Below are 20997 nucleotides of genomic sequence, written 5' to 3'. Positions count from 1 at the left end.
GTGTAATTTCCTTTTCCATTGAGTTTCATTATAAATCTATAAACCTGCATACCTAAACTAACCATTAAATATTTAATGAATAATCTATCTCCCGTAGCTCCCCCCTTGTATGGCAAATAATAAGACTTTTCCCCAACATTTTCCAAACAATTCAATATTTATTTGAACTTTGCCAGCTTGCTGTGATTGCCTTTAATTTAACGGATGACTTGGCCCTTCTGTATTTCTTCAGCAGTCAAGAATGATTCGATGAAAACTGCCAAATCGATTTATCGCTTTAGAATGAAGTAGATGGTTCGATAAAAGCAAATTAGTTCATTAATTTTGTTCAAAAGTGTAGTTAAAGCGATTAGTAAAGCATTTAAGTTTGATTATTGTTTTGTGTTCTCAAAGGATGATATTTGTTGCTTGCTTGACTTTATATGTGGTTTAATTGGCATTCCAACAACGAGCAGAAGCGAAGATTTGCGAGAGAAATACGGTTGGTAGAACGGTTCAAAATCATCATCAATCAAACGAAACTATTGAGCAGTCAATTAATCAATAAATTCATTGGCAACATCAAAGAATTGGTTCAATCATTGGATGAACGCTTCTGCCTCAGAGAAGTAGGAAGCAGTTCAAGATCAACAAGCTTTTGATCGTCGTTTTTTGAGTAAATAAACACATACATCTAATTAGAATGTCCGATTAAAATGGTTCTGAAGAAAAATGCTTTCTTAATGGATTTGAGCAGAAATATTTACCGACAATACTTATAAACGTTAAGAAACTTTCTGCAATTACGACGATTACAGATAAGAGCGTTTATTGTGAAGCAATGAAAAGTAGTTATCGATCAATTGACTTTGTAAAGCTCGAATGAATGAATCAACAAAAACGTTCTAACAATTAATGACCTTAAAGTCATTTTTTTAATGAAATCCGTTGCAGTACATAGTTCGTTAACAATTTATCAGTAATTCGGACTTCACGAATTAAATAATAATTAATATCTCAAATTCTTGGAGAAAAAATACGATGAGTTTTTTGATGAAACATGCAAAAGAAAAACGATTTATTCAGTGCAGTTGAAACCTTTGACGAAATTGAGATTAATAAAAATAACGCAATTAATCGTAACTGAAAATAAAAACGGTTTGGCCGACATAAATAATCGTCCAACCATTATCGATTAATTAATTGTCAATTGTCTTTTAGTAAGCCTTTAGTAAGTTTCTATGAACAAGATATGGCACTTTTAGTGTTCATAATAAATACTATTTACTAATAGATAAAAGTTAACAAAATGATAAATTGCACCGCAGTAAGTAAACAATAAATATAAGGCAAGATTGTGTCGACCTTCTACATGAACAACGCGATATATTTTAAGTAAAAAAATTCCATATTGACCTAAAAACTGAACTGGGAAATTAATAAAATATCTTTCAGTTGGAATCGCCCTTAATGAATATAAACAAATCATAGAAGTGAAATATAAATGTTTAGTAATTTGAAAATGTTATTAAAATTTTATCTGGAGCAAATTGAAATTGATTCGAAAATAACCTGACTGGAAACATTGAAAACCTGATAGTAAATAACTCAGTTTGATATTTGAAATTGCCACACGTACTTCATTTAGGAGAGAAAATAACAAATTCGACTAGCAATCGTGTTGCTATTCATAGTTGCAAACATGAGTTTATAATTTCAGGAAAAGAGGTAAAAACCTTTGATTTTTTTCAGTGCACTTACGCCTAATACACAAAATCCCATATAGAAAGCCTTCAAATTGATAAATTGTATCAAACCAATGATTGTTTTGTTTTTGATTCATTGAAAAAAGGGATCATAGAAATCAGCAGAAATTGCAATAAAATGACAATGATCAATGAAGAAGACCGGAAATGTAGAAAAAAATTATGACAATTGTCTATGAGCAAAGAGTAACTTAGAGATTAAACTTAATAGAATAAATAAAAGATGATGATTATGATAATCGATATAACTCGATCGAATTATCAAGCTTGTTGAGGTGAGACAAATACTTGCTTATCATGTGCATATTATAGGAAAATAAATTGATGAATGAACAAGAAATTGTATTACTTACATATTATTTCATATAACATTTGTGCTTCTTCTAAAATGGTTTTAATTTTCTTAACTGATTTTTTTGCAAAAATAAATTAGAGCACATGCTGCTTTAAACATATGGCAATCACACATGGTCATATAGAAAAAGTCACATTTCATTTTTAATGCATTTCCGTTGGATTATTTTATCTAGCATGAATCTCATATGCTGAAAAGTAACCAATCTACACTAAATACATGCTTAGATAAACGTTTTTAAATGCGAGTAATGCTTATTATCGTCCTACTGCACATAATGCAATATTGCACTATATTTTCCGTTGGAATTTGCATTGCATTTAATCACTAATGCAACTTAACACATCATCATAATGCAATTCAGCAATTTCATTTGATACGCAAAAACATATGCTAGTCCGCAAACTCTACCTACTATTCCTTGCCGTTAACAGGGAAAGAAGCAATATTTTAATGGAAAATGTAGTTAATTAAGCAGCATTAATGTGGGTGCGATAATAGCTTTATTATTTATTGGCACTTCGGATGCGCGCAATGAATAGCGGAATTTACAGGGCGTTTAATATAAAATAGCAAAGTGGGTTTCAGAGAAACAGTTTCAAAAATTTTATCGGACAATTTTAAGATGCCCCGTACTTAACCAGATTATTGTAGGTTCATAAATGGTTTTCTTAGTTTTTCCAATTTTTCCTTTACAGCTACTAGAGCTTGTGAGATGTTTATGGCACATTTTAATTTTTAGATAAGTATGGGTAAACGGTTGCGACAATCTAAAGTGTGTTAATTTTTCTAGCTGATGGTCAGTTTTACCAGACCAATATGTTTTGTAGAGTACTACATCTTCGAATTATCAATTCAATTAGGATTTTTTTTCCAATTGCATTATTGTCATCTCTGTTATCGTGTTCGAGTTGCTTGAATAATAAATTAACTATTATTGATTAATAGGAAAACACGTCTTACAGGAAACTTAATAGTTTTAACAAAATTATTACAAGAATTGCCAGAACAAAATTAAACACAAATCAAGTTATCAGGATTCAAATGAAACTCCGCTCAAAACGTTTTATAAACAAAAACAAAATGTTGCGGTGTTACTTTTATACGCACTTTTTACCTTATTTTGAATAAAAAAATGTGTGTTCTCTACCTATATGTTTCTTACTGTTACATCTTCAGTAGATGAGCGCACTTTCTTTGCTTAATAAACTATGAATAAATTAAATTAAAAATGCGATAGCATTTGTACAAAAAGTACAATTTTGAAACATGTTAAGTTTAAATAATTTGTGTTTTGAAAGATCAATGAAAAATTGACTAAAGCATAGAAACTTCTTTGCGTGTTTGTTTGCTCTTGTTTCACGATATTAAAAAAGGTATTAATATAATGTCAGTTCTCTAGTTAAACCCATGTGGATTTCCCAATCGTTTTGTTGCTTGCAAGACAAAACATTTTGAATAAAAAATCTGTGCACATGCATACAGTTGCTCCCTTCTACCCTGAATGGAATTTTTTATTTGAACTCACGTCCCCTAAATTTAAAAGCACTTTTAGATACCACTAGCCATCAGGCGAAACATGTGCTTTATGCTGGATGGATCGCTACCATATTTGCTCTTTTTGCATGTGCAATTTGGTCGACAATAATTTGGTGGTAGAGGTAGATTGGTTTGGCCCCCAAAAAGGCCTGATTTACACTCTGAATTTTTTGAAAAAGTCTGAAATTAATGCATATTCAAGAAAAAAAAAATTACCGCCTTGAAAATAGCATAAAACAAAGTGCGCTAAAAAGTAGAATTGCTGCTTTTAGGTGGAAAATAGAATTGTTTTTTATTCATTATTCAATTCGGGCGTAGTGTATTAAGCAAATGAAAGCATGTTTCGGTGAACACTAGATTAGATAAAGGAATAATCCGCATTAAATCCAAAATCGTCAAAGATTTCAAACAGCTCTTTAATTTTTTTAAATCCTTTAATTTTTATTTTTAATTGGAGTTCGCTTATAGTAGATTGCCGTCTATGGGGAATGAATCCGCTTCAAATGAAGTTACGTGGTTTTTACCCATAAAATTAATACAAGTTTATTGGATTTAATTAATTCGTTAAAAATTAATTTCCGCCTAAAGTAAACCAGATTTATATAGCGTAAGATAAATTTATTCGCTTATAGTAAACCTTTTGGCCAATTCGCCGGCTTGTATCCAAATAAAATAGGACCGAAGTATGGTTCGTTTCGATGCTAAAATGGGCCAGCATATACGTAAAATTCATTGAAAAAATAAATAGAGGTGAGTGATCATTGCCAATGTAACCTAATATGTATATAATGTCATGAAACTGTTAATGATTAGAAAAAAATTGAAGATAACGTCCGGCTACAAACTGCAAAAAAAATAATTAAATTGCTTATGAGGTTGAAGACAAAGGACTTTTGCAGTTTTCCCCCAAAAAAACAGGAAAAATTCCCCGTCAGTGGCAGGCTTCGTCATGGAGCAGGTTGAAGAGAAAAAAGCAATGATAAAGATCGCAAAAACACGAGTGAGTCTGATGATACAGTGGGAAATGTATATTCAATAAAAACAATTATGATGCAGAAAATTATCAAAAGTCGTAACTTTTTACAGTCACAAGATTCTTGAGGAGTTGGGAATATTGCCGGTGTTCTATAAAATGACCAATACAAGGAACAGCAACTTAGATCATAAAATTATGACTTATTTTTTCAGTTGTTTCATTAAACAGTTGCAATGCATTTATGGATATATAAGGTCTGGGTATCAATAAATCATGCATCTGATATAATAATAGATAATGTGGAGAGTAGGTATACTCGTACATATACCTATTTTTTAGTTATATTAAACTGCGGCTATAATTTTCCTGTTTTATGCATTATACAAGTTCACTAGTTAATTCGGCAATAAAACAAAATTCAGTTTGAGGAATGAAGAACATTTATGGTTTTGGTTCGGTAGCTCCAATCAAAGCCTACAACAGCTTTTGGTATAAATTGACAAATTTGGTTTTCCCACTAAAGTTATTTTCTATCAGGAATCCAGAAGCGCCAATGATTACCAAAATGCATTTTAAAGACTTTATCAAGGAAAAGACTATAAAATTTGATTGCTTAGATGGTAGGAAAACTTACCGCTTTAATTTTCAGGCTTTTAGTGAAAGCCGATTAGAGCAGAAGTCCAAAATAAAGGCGCGAAAAATAAAATTGATGAAATCGCACAACAAATCCAAACATACACTGATTAGATGAACCAACAATGAGTCCGTGAAGCTGTTAATCAGTTATTAACCTCGAGGAAATAACCTATCCCAACAAAAATACGTCACTGTTTTCCGCTGGCGAACCTGAAACACGAAGAATTCGGTACAAATGCGTGCTCTGCCGCCAAACAACTAGCTCGTAGTGCTTTCGAATCGCGAAGCAGTGAGCTTTCAGCCCTTCTCGAAGGCTTTTAGAGCTTTTGACAAAACGCGCAGAATGCCAAAAGCCCTCCTGGAGGGGGCGAAATGTGGGATGGCCATTCGAAGGGGGTACAGGAGCGCCTCTCCATGTCAAATGGGTAATAAGCGAGAGAAACGGTTTTGATTGACACCGCGTGCTCACCATCCCGATTCGTCTAATTGGAATAGCTTTGTACTCTGACTTCTGACAGTTTGACTACTGATATAGCTTGAGAGGTTTTTCCATGTCAAATGGATAGTTCCTGTCCATTGTAAATGGATTTTTGGATTATCGAGGTTAATTCATGGGTATAACAGATGTGGGCCTACACAATAAGCTCGTAGTTTGATGCCAATTCAGTGAATTATTTCAGACCCAACTCTTCAGGGAATCGGAAAAGTTCATTTGGATTCCACAAGTTAAATTATTCAAGTGCATTTAATGAAAAATTTATTAGGTACTTTAATGGTTAATTTCTAATTTTTTGCTCCATCCAACGCTTTGGCCTACAGGTTGTCCCGTAAGCATACGATCAAAAGGTTTCTGCGATTTTATTTCGATCAAAATAAGACGATCTGAACAAACTTTACTAAGAAAATGCCTGGCTGCTCTTTTATTGATGGTCTAAGTTCACAGTCACCTTCTACAATTTTGTTTTTGTTTTAATGAAACGCGCTATAAATTTGTTCCTGAAGACTCATGCCTTGATGAAGCAAGCGAATGCAGCTCCTGGCACAAAAACTACCTCAACCTTTCATTTGGCAGCTGGAATCAACTGATTTTTTTTGAGTTGTGGTAGCAATCCTTTGTCCTCCTTGTAAATTTTTCTGGCATTCATAGGTTTTCCGCAAAAAAACGTGTGCGTCCCGAGACACTCGACAGAAGTGATAACTTCATATTATTGATAGAAACCAAAAAATGTTGAAAATATTGAAATTTTTTTAAATTCTATTGCTTTGTAAATAATGTTAACGATAAGAAACCTTCCAGTGGACGATACCCACATATGAGAAATCTGACGAAATCCTTCCAAAAGACGACCGGCCTAAGGTTCCATTTTACTTAGAATGGTTCGTGGGAATTCGTACGAATGGTTTTGCATCTAGTGGACGAGCTTCAGTGCGTTGCAATGAAATCGAATCATTCGCTCCTTTTCGCACGATTTCTGACGAAAGCGGTTCGGACAAAATCCAAAGAACACCGGCCCACAGACTACACACAGCTATATTCACGCGAACGGTCCACATACTACACACTATTATATTCACACAACCGGCTGTCTGCGTGCTAGAGAGAAATGACTACTTGTCTTTATCTATGCCAGATATAACGGCGTCGTAACCCATTCTGATAGGTTTAGACCGTTCCATAAGAAGCTATTAAGAACGGTTATTTTTCTGGCACAAGTTACCTCGTTCCAGTTTGCCTTGGTAATAAGTTACAACATGCGGTTCCAAAAGGAACATGTTACAGAAATAGTGTTGACATGTAATGATTTTCTTTATTAAAAACTTAATACTTAACATTGGTAAACTTAAAATAAAATATTCTAAAATTAAAAACAAAACATGAATCAGAAGCAACTGCTTAAAGAGCAAAAAAACTGATAATAAACTAGAGTGACTAAATAAAATATACGGTTTATATGCGAAAATGTTTAATAATCTCATTTTCGTTTAGAAATGAATTAACATTTAAGAATTAAATTTTTTATTATTATTACTGAGTCTTTTTTATTATTATTCTTCGCTCGTTTATGATAGCACCCGCTTTAGAAAATAGTCTCTCGCAATTCGTTTCACAATAACATTAAATAATACACAATAACAAGCAGAAATGCGTGTTTGGGTAACCTGGGTGAAGTATTACTCGAGATAATTTTGGTACCACCAAAAAATAATTAAAAAAAAATAAGTCGACCTTACAACGTCTATTACTGTTCAAATAACTATGGTTTCTGGAGAACTGAACAGTAATTATTATAAAAGAAAAGTGATAATTAAGGCAACGCACAACTACATACAACATCTTTTCCGTTGACAAATGGTTACTGAAAGTGCCGCAGCTGCTGCGAAGCGCGAACAACTGTTTCGGTTTTATGAGTCGGTTTCAAAAACAATCGATTAAATCGGCTAGCTGTAACTACGGTTTCAGGTTACACGTTTGGAACACTGTTATTTTAGCGGTTACGTTAAATACCGACCATGCCTATAACAAAACCATTTTTTTTTTGTTATCGAAAAAGCGCTCAGATGGATTGCAATAAAACTTGCTGTTGGATTTGTTCCTACGTCAGGACCATATTTTGTTAAAAACTCGTTTCCTTATCGTGAGATCTCTGAGGAAGGCTATTCGGACGAAAACGCTTCCAAAAGACATCCGGGCCTAAGTCGGTCAGTCAAAAATTATAAAACGCTTTAAAATTAATTGATTATAAGAGAACGAAAATAATCGCTCACTACCACGTTTGCAGTTAATGTCTGAAACTGTTAAAAATAGAAAAAATAATAGCGCAACAACTATCAATGATACAAGATTTTACAGAGAACCGAAAAATGTTCAAAAAAGCTTAGTGCATCAACTCAAAACAAATAAATTGATTCCAGCTACTAAATAAAAAGCTCTAGTTGTTTTTGTACCAAGTCACTCAAGAATCCTTCACTTGCCCGTAGCGGATAAACTCGGGTGCTTTTCTTACATGATTTCAAATTCACAGCGAGTTTCATTGAAGTCCCTGGTATCATTCTCGAGATATTTAAACACATAATTTTTTTAACCATCAATGAACACTTCATTTCATATAAATAATGTGTTAATGCTTTTTTAACGCATGCTCACGGGACATATTGAAGATGATTCTCAATTGGCGTTATCCCCATGCGGAAATATCAGCTTTTCTTGAACTAATTAAAACAAAATTTTAATTTAAATTGATACGACACTGATTGGTCTTAAAATAAAATTTGCTTATATTTATCTTTAACTCAAAAAAGAAACAATTTCCTGGCTTTTTCGTACGATTTATTGCATCGCGCTGTCGAGTTTTAATTAAATCCAATTCAAAATTGCAAAAATTGTGCTTTTTAATTGTATCAATTTTATTACTTCTCTGTCGTCTTGCACCAAAAGTTAGCCACCATGAAAAAAATATTCTCGATTCTGTGCCGCATGACGCGTCGGGACTATCCTGACGCTTTTGGTATCAAGGCTTGTTTTTTCCTAACCAGTCTTCTCCATCTTCTACTTTTCCCTCCATAATAAGTTGTAGATCATCCAGCGATGAGCACGGAACTGACAGATCCCCAACCAATAGAAACACTTTCGTATCATCGTACCATCGTACAAACGGATGCATGGGACACGGGCTTTAGTCTGTCTAATCCCCTTGATCGGAGCCATAGGTGATAAAACGCGGATGAATCATTTATTATTGGCCTAAATCGGAAGTCAGGAAGTTCCTGGGAGTCATACAGACTGTTTGGGCAGCTGATTAGCAGTCGGCACAGACTTTAAGTCTATTCAGTTAAGGACCAGTAACTTGAATTGCCCAGCTTCGAGTCCATTGGAATTCACAATTTAAAGTAAATATTGGGCGGTGAGCATTTTAAATAAAATGCCAGGTCACTGCAGAAAAGCGGAGTTTTTATTAAATATAGGTATAAAAGCTCACTTAGGCGTGCTAGAACTGCGAAATTAAAAAAAAACATACATTCGTAGTTTAAATATCACATCCTAAGTCGGTCAGTGAGTAAGTAATAAATAAGGTTAAAATTAAATTGGCAGGCAAAAGCAACCGCTGGCACAATCACCAAAAGGGCCCTGAAGAGAAGCCACCAGGTGGGACCTGGCGAGTAGAAGGGGCGCAAGAACCTGCAGCTGCGGGTGGTTCGGATTTGGTCTCATGATGGGGCATTGGGCCAACGGGGCCCTCAACCCCTGCGTTGGTTCCTTCGGTGATGGATGAAGCATTTCGGCCAGAGTCACGCTTCACTGGAAGACTGGGAGCTCCAAAAATGTCCGTGTGTGCCCCACCGGGAGGTTTGATCACTTTACTGGAGTTCTTCGTGCCGTGCATCCCTTGATAGATGTTCGTGGAAGTCATGTCGTATTATCTAAGAAAATCGAAGATTATTGTGGTTTCATCCGGTTTATAAACTCGCCTCGAGTATCAGCCCCAACAGTTACGTGGGCCAAGCCTGACAGTTCTGGCCCCGGCGGATGACGCTCAAAAAATGGCCCCGGTGAATAGCGCTCGCGGTTCAAAATTTACATTCAGTGCTACTTGAAGAAGAAGTAAATTTTAATAAATTTTCATACTTCAGTATTTGTTTGAATTCTTCTATATTACTTGTAATTTGCATTTGAGTCATACTAATAGGTTTCTTCAACCGAGATCTCCATTTACGATTTTTTTTTGCTGAAAAGATTCGTCTTTGCTTATCTACCTTTTTATTGTCTGGCGTATACAAATCTACTGCCAACCACTTTAATGGCATTCAGTGATGCTTCGAGTGGAGCTATTTCATGCTTTTCTTACTTACTAAAACTTATCTTCGTATATTTGCACAAAGGACACTTTAATTGGTTGGGACTACAGGGATAAACTATCGCCGTCTGAAGTATCCTTTTATGGGCATTAAAATTAGCCACTCCGGAAAATTGCTTTGGACATTCTGGGCATTTGTAAGAAAAACATTTATATTTCGACAAAACTTCCATTTCATCTAATTTAAGTAACTTCTTACACTTCAATACGAGTATAAACTAATTAAAATTATTATTTCGAATTACTCATGTACATATACATTCCATTCATACATTGACAGCTATCTAAACTTAATAATTATCTGGGTGAAATTTTCTCACATACTCTGTCTCAAACTGGAATGATCTGAGAACGATTTATTGCATTTATCGCAGATAACAGAGATATTATAAGTCTTTTTCGGAGCTAACTCATCCACGTTTCCTAAAATAACAAGTTATTTGATTTGTCGCCTAAGCACAGCATACATAAAAACCAGAAAATTTGATTTGAACAAAAATTTACCTGGATGAAATTTCTTTGCGTGGCTTCTTAGACTTGACCATGTTGAAAGAGCCTGTTCTTTACAAATACCTCCTCCATAATAGCTTACCTTGGCACTACTTATCATTTGACTTCATTTCACACAAGTACAGACTAAAATGTACTTCCAAAAAGTACAAGTAAAAAATATGTTCATGCACTTCATGTGCAATATCTATGTAGGCACTTAAAAGCTTATTTTTACAATGGCGTTCTGAACACAATTAGTTAATTAAATGCGATCTAAATCTATGCAAACTGAATAACGTCTTTTTTATTCGAATTAATTACAAACTGCCACTTTTCGGACAGAAACCATGATGATGAAGAAACCCAGCGCCAGAGTTGTCAACATACCCGCTAAACATGAAACCTTACAGAAACGTATCAAACTTGTAGTTATACAAGGTGATTCAAAATTGGCGCCATTCCTATGGAAGTGTTGTCTGGCGCTGTTATAGGAGTACAGAAAAAATAGTAAAATAAATTAATTGTTATTAAAAACTGAGAAATTTGCAAAAAACTATATCAGAAATACGGCAGCAATGTTTTTCAAGGTAATCTGCCTAATTAACATTGCGCAAATACTTGTGGCTTCGTAATTATTTAAAACTCCGGTAACCATGGAATTATACAGACTGACAATAAGATAAGGATAAACGGTAAATTCAACAAGATTTGTTGACGACATGTCAACCTGTTCTCATAACCTCGAATATTGGTGTTTATAAATAAAGTGACTAGTCTGTGAAATGAACCTTATTATCCACTCTTAATTTCCTTATTATCCACTCTTATCAAGCAGCTTCTCGTATTCAGTTAATTAACTCCTGCTCTATTTGTATCTCCTTGTATTGTGTATCGTATAAACGTGGTAGGAACGTAGCCGGTATTTATTTGGTGCTTGGGAAAGTGTAAGTTATTGTGCTCTGAGTGCCCCTGGAAGGTCCTAATTCGGTTATGTCCAATACGTGTTCCTCTGTGCCTGTAATCCGAACATCTATCGTCCACTATCTTCCTGGAACCACTCTCCTCGCCCTTAGTTGGCGTGAGTTCTTTTAGCTTCTGCTATGTTACTGTAGCATTTCCCCCGAACTAATCGCATATCCGCAAATTCGTGAAAGGAAACTCAAGGTAGTCAGAGTTTGACAAATTATTGTTATGATTGACAAGGGCTATCCACCTGTAACTATATGTTAATGACAAAAAGCATCATTGCCGCCGTGCCTTTTCATCAAAAACTTGTAGAAGAGAACTTTTTTGATATCAAAAATTTTCGTAATTTGAAGCAAAGATCGTAATTTTTATTTTTGAATGCTTAAGTATTCCCATATGCTACCAATTAAACATGGAACCATTTAAAAATAATGCTTAATAGCAAAGTTAAAATTCGATCTTCGACTGTTAATATCTTCTAGAAATTTCCGAAGAAAAAATTTTCAATATTTTTCTCGTACTCCCCAAGGGAGCCTCTATCACCCCTTAAAAGGAATGACACCAATTTTGAATCACCCTGTATTGCACAAATGTAACATATCATGGAAACGTTTCAAAAATGTTTCAGAGACGTCTTTAGCGCATACACGATTCATGGTTCTACCTTATAAAACATAACCACTCTGTCTATCCAAACAACGCATGATTTGGGAGGTTATATTATTTAATTTTTCATAATTAGATTACTGGTTCAGCAAAATTAGTTTAGCATTGGTATTGGAAAAAGTACCTATACTTTTTTATTGTAGAAACTTTAGAATAGGTAAGCATACAACTAAATTATGGTGTATTTAACTAAATTAGCTCTAACTTAGACCATGTGGACGATGTTATGTTGTTCTAATTTCCAGTTGTTCCGTTCATAAATGTACTAGTATTCCCAGGCTCATCAATATCATTTCAGGGCAATAAAATGAGCCGGACAAAGAAAAGAAAGATTTCTAACAGGCATCTTTGGCGTTTGATGAACAAGAACGTAATCTAACTATATCATCCTAACAGTTGTTTAGACCTATATTGAATATTTTTAATACCTGCTCCATACATCATCTTGAACTGTACACTGTATATAGCACTGTTTTATCTTTGTTTCACTTTTAGGCTCATGTTGCCCAACTCATCACCTACCAACATTATCTACCCAACTCAAAGAAGACTGGATGGAGGCCTTTGCTTAGAGACTACTGAGGTTTAAGAATTTACTTTTATTTTTGTGTTTGTGTTTGTTCTTGAGTTTTATTTATCAACTTTTCGAACCTGTTAGAATCGCAAATCTCAAACATTTTGAAACAAGTCAGCTTAAAATGTTTTGTAAATATTTTTATGAAAACGTTATGGAATCACGAAACTATAAAGTGATTCTTTGATGAGTACAAATATTTTAAATGGTGGTACATTTTTGTCCTCGAAGCAGGACAATCCTATAGTTCTGATTCTAGGGCCAAAATGTAGATACTATCAATTAAAATATTTGCACTATTCAAAGATACACCATGTATAAGGTCGCAGAATATTTATTTTCAACGTTTAAATAACGTTTAGCGCAACGTTTCAGTAACATTTCCTTGATACATTTGAGCCAAACGTTTCTGAGGGCGGACATTTTCAGTTACATAAACATTTCTGAAACATATAGTGCAGATAACTGAAACGTTTCGGGATTTAAATATACGTTTCTGAAACACAAAGTTGTTTAGCGGGTAATGGATGCAATTCATTTAAATATGCGCGTTCAATTTGTTTTACAAAAATACTTCACGGCACTAAATGTAAATTTTTGAAGCTTCGCGCCATTCGCCGGGGGCGAGAACTGTCAGCATGTAAATGTTGGGGCTACCACTAGACCCGAGTGTTTATGTTTATACCGGTTAGAGCTCATGGGGAGTTGCCCTATGGGAGCCCTAGGGCTGGAAGGGCGACCATGTAAGTACATGAAATGGGAACTTACCTTTGGATGAATAACCGGGATTAAACAGATTTAATTTCGTTGCTTGACAGTAATGGAACGGTGAAGTGGTAAAAAACCGCAAGCGTGTACAACCCCGTCAACTTTTAGGAGTGAAAATGACACGCAATATTCATGGGTGCCAACTGCGCAATGAGCGGGATCGAAGCAAAGTGTTCGGGAGAAAAGGATGCCAGTACGCGTGAGGACCAACTTTTATTGTTAAATTTTTAGTATTTTAATTAATTATTTTATTATAGTTTTGTAAGTAGTAATAAAGGGGAAAATAATTAGTTTTTAAATGGTTCAATTTGTAGCAAAAATGCAAAGACGACTTGTTTAAAGCCAATATCGTGTTGTGCGATATGGAACCGCATTAAAAATGTCCTCATAGATTCACTCACGATTAACTTTAAGTGAAAAAGTATATAAAATTAGGACGTAAATCTTTGAACAAGTGGGACATAAATAAAACAGAACTTAATCGGGGGGTAATTGATCCAAATATCTGTTCTATCATTTGTCAACTTTTACTTTAAAATTGTATAATAAGTTAACTAAAAAATGTACTTGTGTTTTTTGTGCATATTCTATGAAGCAGGAAACCGCTAGTAAACTAGTAAATAAATACCGCTGACGAGTTTACAGTAAATACGAATTATTATTTTTTCCATATTCCTTTGCGGGAATAAGTGGATTGACTTAATACTTGCAAAGAATTATAAGTCCGTTATTAATAAGGGAGTTTTTGGGGCCCTTAATTGCAACACATTCAGGAGCGGATCCACCTTTCGAGTCAGGGGGGCTCAAGTAGTAGAAATTCAGACTTTTGTAGTGTATGTTTTTCGTTATCCGTTATTCTGAGCATGCGCATTAGTAAAGAAATAACCGTTTACGTTATTAGGGGATAACGTGTTCCTTTATTTACGTACGAGTAGCGCTAACGTTAATAAGCTTCACGTTAAAAAGCAGAACGACGGTGTTGACATATTTGACTTATTTCTAATATTATTAATAAAATAGGCGGCTACAATAGAATAAGAAATCTTTGTAAATTTAAATAAGACTTTTTCATTGACTAGCTTAGGCCATTATTGCTTAATTATCGTCATCCACATCTCCCTGATCATTTCGGTGCAGAAAGGCAGCTTCAATGTTTTCTTCCATCTTAGCCACTTTTTGTTCAATTACAATACAAACTTAAACTAGCTTTGAAACTTTTCCAAACAAAACGGGATAAGAAAACAATAAAGTGAGGTTTATTTTATTAAGCGTACAACAAACGCGGTATCAAAAACAAAGAAACGCACTTAACGTTATTTGCCTGAACACCGTATTTTTTAAACACTGCGCATGATCACAATAACGTTTAGCGTTTAAGGTCAACGTAATTTTAAGGGGCCTGAAAACTCTCTATTAATAATAGAGTTTGGCCTCATGTTTGTCTAATGTGGCGGCGGCTAAAATTTTACACCCCCAATCAAAACGTAAGAAAATCTGGACCTTAAATCAAGAATGTTGGACTTTTGTTTTATAATGTGTATACAATCACAACAGTTGATTGCAGATGTGAACGGTGGAATACAAATTAGTAAAAAGAAAATAGTAAGCAAACCAAGTAGAAAAAATTACTTCAGTAGAAAATGTTTCTTTTAGACAATATTCTGTAGGCTAAGTACAGCATTTAGCATTGCTGAAGGCTGAGACTGAGAATAGACAATTCATCCATTGACACAAAATGCTAGGTAAACAGAATGCATGCTTGTGCTGCTGTGTTCGTCCATTGGTACGGCAATTGTTACTATACAGGGTGTCCCCCGGGAACTGCCGCGATTGATCTGGCAAACTTAGATGATATAGAAAATATATAAGAAACTTTAGAAGAAAGGAGAAGTTTGAAAATTGGTCAGTGTGCTGAAGTCATTGGGGGCAAGAGATCTAGAATACTTTCAAGATGGCGGCGCTTCCGGTTATACCAGAATTAGGTATCAACTTGCTTATTTTAAATCGAACTTCCTATATTTTATTACATTTTGAAAATTCTACTTTAAAATCTAAATAGATTTCATGGATAACATCCTATACCTAAGTATAACCGTTTTTGATATATTTGAATTTTTATGGAAAAAATTACTGTTGCAGCCACTCGAATAATTGTTAATTTTTCCTATGAAAAAATATGCGCTACTTAATGTAAGTATTTATTGTTGAAAAGGACTTACTTTAATGGAATTTCGACATTTGGAAAACTTTTAATACAAAGTGCTTAAAAAATTTGTTTCAAAATACAGTTGAGGAAATCACCGAGAATTATTTTTTTCAGTTGGAAACTCCCATTTTATATACAGGGTGTCCAAAAAGTAATAGCACAAAACAAAATGGTCGATTGCTGGTGTGAAAATATGATGATTTAACACAACTTACCTTAGTCCGAAAGTTGACGGTTGCCGACAAACAGGGCGTCAAAGTTGTAATTTAATTTCAGTTTTTCGTTATTCTACTTTGAACGGAGCTGCATCTTTTAATAAAATTTGGTATACAGGGGTTTTTGATCATAATAAATCCAAGTATATCATCAGATTTTGATCAACTTGTAGAAAAAACCACTTACGGCGATATCTGGGCAGAAAAATTGTTTCAACTTTTTGGTCATCCGGTATTCTGACTTTTAAGTTGGTTGGGTCTAATCGCCTATTAATTTTGTACAAAAAAGATATTCTTAGTCGATGTCCCAACAAGCCTCTGCTTCCGAGATATTATATTATATTACACACACCTATGTATAGATTATGTACATGAAATATATTTAGAATTTGGAGCAGAATTCAAAAATATAATATGTACTTATTTAAAACAAGCAAGTTGATACCTTCTTCCGGTATAACCGGAAGTGTGGCCAACTTGAAAATATTTTAGACCGCTTGCCCTCAATGACGCCGCACACGGTCTATTTTTCACGTTTCTCCTAAATATAATTTGCCAGATATCGATCGCGGCGGTTTCCGGTGGGTTACCCTATATAGAATTTGCTTAAAAAAGCAAAGTCAAAAAAACAGCAGAATAAAAAAGTGAATTTACAGGGTGAGTTTTTTCGATGACCAGTACTATAGCAGTTACGAAAAAGGTTAAATGAACAAAGAACTGTAGTTTTGAAGGCTCTACTCGAAACCAATTTTATCTTTCGAAAATTTGACTGCTGTCAAGAGATATTTGGGATTCCAAACAAAATGGCATAAAACATTTCTCCAAATTAACTGTCATTTTTGACATATGATACAAATTTGTATTTTTTAAATGGCAACCGTACTTTATATTGCTGTACCGAATAGATTATTTTATTATGATTTCTGTGATATATCACATCGTTAGGATTTTTTTGAAAATAAAGTGTTTGCGAGCAATTTATACTTTTTCAATTTAGTTGATCTAAGTTAGTCATGAAAAATTATATAACACGTAGCATTTTTCCATAGCAACAAATAATAACAACATCTTTCAATTTTTGACATTCAAGTTTAAATTCAACTAATTGATTAATTCAAATCTAAGTAAGTTTTATTGTAAAAATAAATTATTCCAATCAAGAAAAGCGCGACATGCCTCTGATTACTATTTTGAGAGGTATGTTGATCGTCGTGAACCGTCCTTAAAAACATTCAAATAATTATACGACTATTAATTTGCGCACTTATGGAAGTTTTACGCCGCCAAGAAATGAAGCTCTCGAGGTTAATGTCTTGGCAATTGTCCAAGCCAGAATCCACAGATTTCAACCAGAGAGATCGCAGCAGAATCCTGTACTTCCCAAAGCACCGTGATGAGAGTTAAAAAAAAAACACATATTCCATCCGTATAAATTATCAATATTCCGAACTTTACATCCAGGGGATGAGGAGCTCCGTGTGAGTTTTTGTGCATGGTTGCGAAACAAATGCCAACAAGACATCCAATTCCCTTATAAAATATTGAGGACCGATGAAACTCGATTTACAAATTGTGGTATGTTTAATCGACACAATGAACATCTTTGAAATCAAACAAATCCGCACCACGTTGAGCAAAAGAGACCACAAATTAAATTTGGGTTTAACGTTTGGAGCGGAATGGTAGGTTCAAAAATTATTGGACTTGGATTTTATGTTGGACAACTTAGATTTGGAATCATGACGTAATTCTATACGTTTATTTTATTTTATACTTTATAATTAGAGAGTGTGCACAAATATTTTTCACCCAAAGTAAGCAGTTTTTATCAACATTAATTAAAGAAATATCCAAAGGGAAAAGCGTATGGTTTCTTGACCAGAACGTGGCAGAACTAACTTAAACTTATGAATGAACAGTGATTTGTTTCTGGACGAGGCGACGAAGGTAGCGAGTTCAATTTTCTTGTGTCTCTTAAAAGTTCTAAGAAATTCAAAGCGATTTGAGTGTGTGACGCACTTATCGAACGTTGATGTTTTCTTTATTTTAGTTTCTATTGCTATGCTTCTTTGTGTCAAAAGATTAGTTTAAAATAATAAATTAACAGGACGAATTAACATAAAACAAAATAAGAAAAATTCTACACGCGATTCCAGTCCCGAAAGGCGTGTTTTAAGCAAAAACTATTTACTTTTTCTTATTTTTCTAGTTTTTTGAGTTGCACTTAAAGTTGCGCTATTTTCAATAAACTTTTTACTTGAGTCGCCCTACAGCAAAAGGAAATTTTCCTAACTAAGAAACTTGAACGGGCCATAGTAAAAAGTTGCATTAGTGATCTGGATTGTCTGAAGATGTATAATTTTGGCCATACAAACTAAAACATGTTTGGGAAAATATATGTATCAGCAGTTAGAATTGAGCAAGAAATTTATTCTGCTGTATTTTCTATTTGTATTTTATTAAAGTTGCGATTAAGAATTGTTTGTTTTCCCATGGAAATGATCCCTTTATTCGAACCACAGCAAATGTCCAATTCCAACTGGTCCTGTAATAAATACAGCTTTAGAATCAGACAATAAAACACACCCACAACGTCTAACCTGATAACAGCATCAATTACTTGCAGTGTTTGCGTAATGGAGGGTATTCTTGTGTATTTAGGTTTTTCCATCCGACTCTAAGCACATAAGTAAAGATTATGATAATTTCCTGTGTCGGACAGCGACTCGATCAGCGATCAGAAAGAGCATGTTGCGAAAAGTTGAGTTGCGCCAGTGGTCAACATCGTTTTGTTCTCATAATGCCGAGAGTTTTCTAAGGCTCTCTGCTATACTGAAATGGCAAAATCCTAGATGAAAGTGGGAGCAATGTTGATTTGAACATGGGCCACTTATGGCCCGAAAAACTCAATTGTATTCACATACATTATTTCTAAAATGAAATAAATTGTTCTGTATCTTAATGAGCGTTTGTTATTTGGAAGCACTATCTAAAGTAATCAAAAGAATTAATAAACAGTATGAGAAAAAAGTTCTCTTTTTAAGGACAATACAAAAAATTGCTCAAAAATATTTAAAACTAAAAATTTTTTTAAATAAAGTTGTATTATATTTCATTAACGAAAGTATCCGTTTAAAGTTGATTTATTTATAGGTATACTACACAATTAAGCATTTGCTATAAATGTGCGATATAGCAACTAAGCGAATAAGTAATTTATTTGTTCAACAAATCCATAATATTTCATAGAACACCAAAGAAGAACTTTTTTTAATTGCAGAAAACCGAACTCAAATGTTCCAATCGCAAATAGCAATACATACGAATAGATGGACTTGTATTTTATTGTAAAAATATGAAAAAGCGATGTTTAGTAAAATTCCAGAAGTATTTCATATTTTTTGTAATAACTCTGCAAATACTTAAAACGAATATAGTTTTACCAGCCAGCAGATCGAAAAGTAACATAAATTACTGGAGTGTAAAACTTGAAACTACTGCAGATTGAGAATCTTGTAAGGTAATGATCAAATTTATATTTTTCATTATGTATTTTGAAGTTTTTTCGTAATATTTTCCTCTATTATGGGAATTCGAAAATTGGGTTCAGGGAAAGTATTAGGAAAGGGTCAAATATTTCGTACTTACGGTAAAATTGACGGTGTTTAACACATCATATACTCAAAAGAAACTTTCAAAAGTTATCTGCCTTGCAACTATATTCCTTTGTACGGGAGAACACACCCGGCTCAAAAAATATGATTTTGAAGAATCTTAGATAAAAAATGTCCGCAAGTATAAGCAAACGTCACAAGCAAAGCAAAGCAAAAATATAAATTAATATATGTCGACATTTTCTCAACTACATGATAACATGGGAGGAACAGTAATTTATTAAATCCAATTTTTGTGACCAGATTAAATTAGTAAAATGCCCATTCAATTTGAAGAAGAGGTATAAAAATCACAAAATAATCTGTTCTTAATCCTAAAATACCCTTCCATTGAACAACTAAATATTTTCCATAGCTTGTAATTTCAATAAAATAAAAGCTATAATAGCCGAGCTCTATTTCCTCTTAATACCGTACTTCTTTACGTGCGTTTTTTTGTTCGTTACTTACAAATGTATAATGAATTTTTTTCTCTCAATTTGGACGCAGTTTTCACTTGCTCTTCACATTGATAATTAGATTTACTTGTCTAATATTTAACAGGTTGATATTAAATTTGAATTTTCAATTGAAAAAATGATTTGAATGTTAAAGATTATTTGTTGGTCATAATAATTGCAAACGATTTCCTTAAGCGATAACTTAAAAAATTCGAAATTATGGAAAACCAAATAAAAATGTGTCATTTAAATCATCATAAAATGCCATTTTTTTGAAACACTGATATTTGAACTTTTAACTAAGAACTATTGACTAAGGACATCTACACTTTTTATGTGCAAAACAAAGACCATTCCATACTTCTGGAAGTGAAACTAACATTGCGAGGAAATTTCACCCATGTTTTCGTTATCGAGAAATCATATAACCACTTTTCTAAAACTGGTGTCTTTTGTCATCGGCTTTGTTTCTCAATCATTTTAATTTTCAATTGCAATATAATTTCAGGAAAACAATTATAGTACAATGAAAAGTATTTAGAAAGAAAATCCCTTGTCAATACTGCTAATAAAATTGCTTCTACTTCTGATATACACAGCAAAACAGTATAAAGTATTTAGTAAATTGTTTGATCTAATGATATATTTAAAATGTAACAAAATGTAACAAATTTTTGTACTTTTAATATAAACTTTTAAATTTTCTAGCTGGTACACTAAAATCATGTCTGAGAAGAAACGTAAGGATGTGGCTAAACAGGTACGGAACTTTTAGTTAGCTTCAATTATTATGATTGATATTGATAAAAAAAACATGGATCCTTCGAATTGCAATTCCAATGGTTTTATTTATTTACAGCCCAGCCATATTGAAGAAACCACTGAAACCAAG

At 33.7% G+C, this 20997-nt stretch overlaps 1 protein-coding gene and 4 long non-coding RNA genes across 5 annotated transcripts in view; 2 read left to right on the top strand and 3 right to left on the bottom strand.

Annotated features, from left to right (window-relative positions):
- LOC109541178 (LIM domain only protein 3) overlaps positions 1-5551 on the bottom strand; it is a 79404-nt gene extending 73853 nt beyond the window's left edge. The window contains exon 1 of the mRNA XM_048667755.1: positions 5250-5551. The gene's annotated coding sequence lies outside the window, so the exon portion shown is untranslated. The remainder of the gene's footprint in view (positions 1-5249) is intronic.
- Positions 5552-9909: 4358 nt separating this feature from the next.
- LOC125505808 lies at positions 9910-11087 on the bottom strand. Its single transcript, XR_007282431.1, has 2 exons — positions 10609-11087; positions 9910-10527 (listed from the first exon to the last, which is right to left on the bottom strand). It is a non-coding gene; the product is annotated as an uncharacterized LOC125505808 (long non-coding RNA).
- Positions 11088-12122: 1035 nt separating this feature from the next.
- Positions 12123-14219, top strand: LOC125505807. The gene is made up of 2 exons (XR_007282430.1): positions 12123-12811; positions 13406-14219. It is a non-coding gene; the product is annotated as an uncharacterized LOC125505807 (long non-coding RNA).
- A 4085-nt stretch (positions 14220-18304) lies between these two features.
- On the bottom strand, positions 18305-20052 carry LOC125502480. The gene is made up of 3 exons (XR_007280232.1): positions 19640-20052; positions 18592-18823; positions 18305-18536 (listed from the first exon to the last, which is right to left on the bottom strand). It is a non-coding gene; the product is annotated as an uncharacterized LOC125502480 (long non-coding RNA).
- LOC109539401 lies at positions 19396-20997 on the top strand. The gene is made up of 3 exons (XR_007280231.1): positions 19396-19511; positions 20814-20865; positions 20965-20997. It is a non-coding gene; the product is annotated as an uncharacterized LOC109539401 (long non-coding RNA).

The sequence above is a fragment of the Dendroctonus ponderosae genome, unplaced genomic scaffold (genome assembly GCF_020466585.1).
Source record: "Dendroctonus ponderosae isolate FM_Combo_2020 unplaced genomic scaffold, Dpon_F_20191213v2 Dpon_F_20191213_1, whole genome shotgun sequence".
Classification (NCBI taxonomy): domain Eukaryota; kingdom Metazoa; phylum Arthropoda; class Insecta; order Coleoptera; family Curculionidae; genus Dendroctonus; species Dendroctonus ponderosae.
Note: the sequence above shows the minus strand (reverse complement) of the source record. Positions and strands in the feature narration are given on the sequence as shown.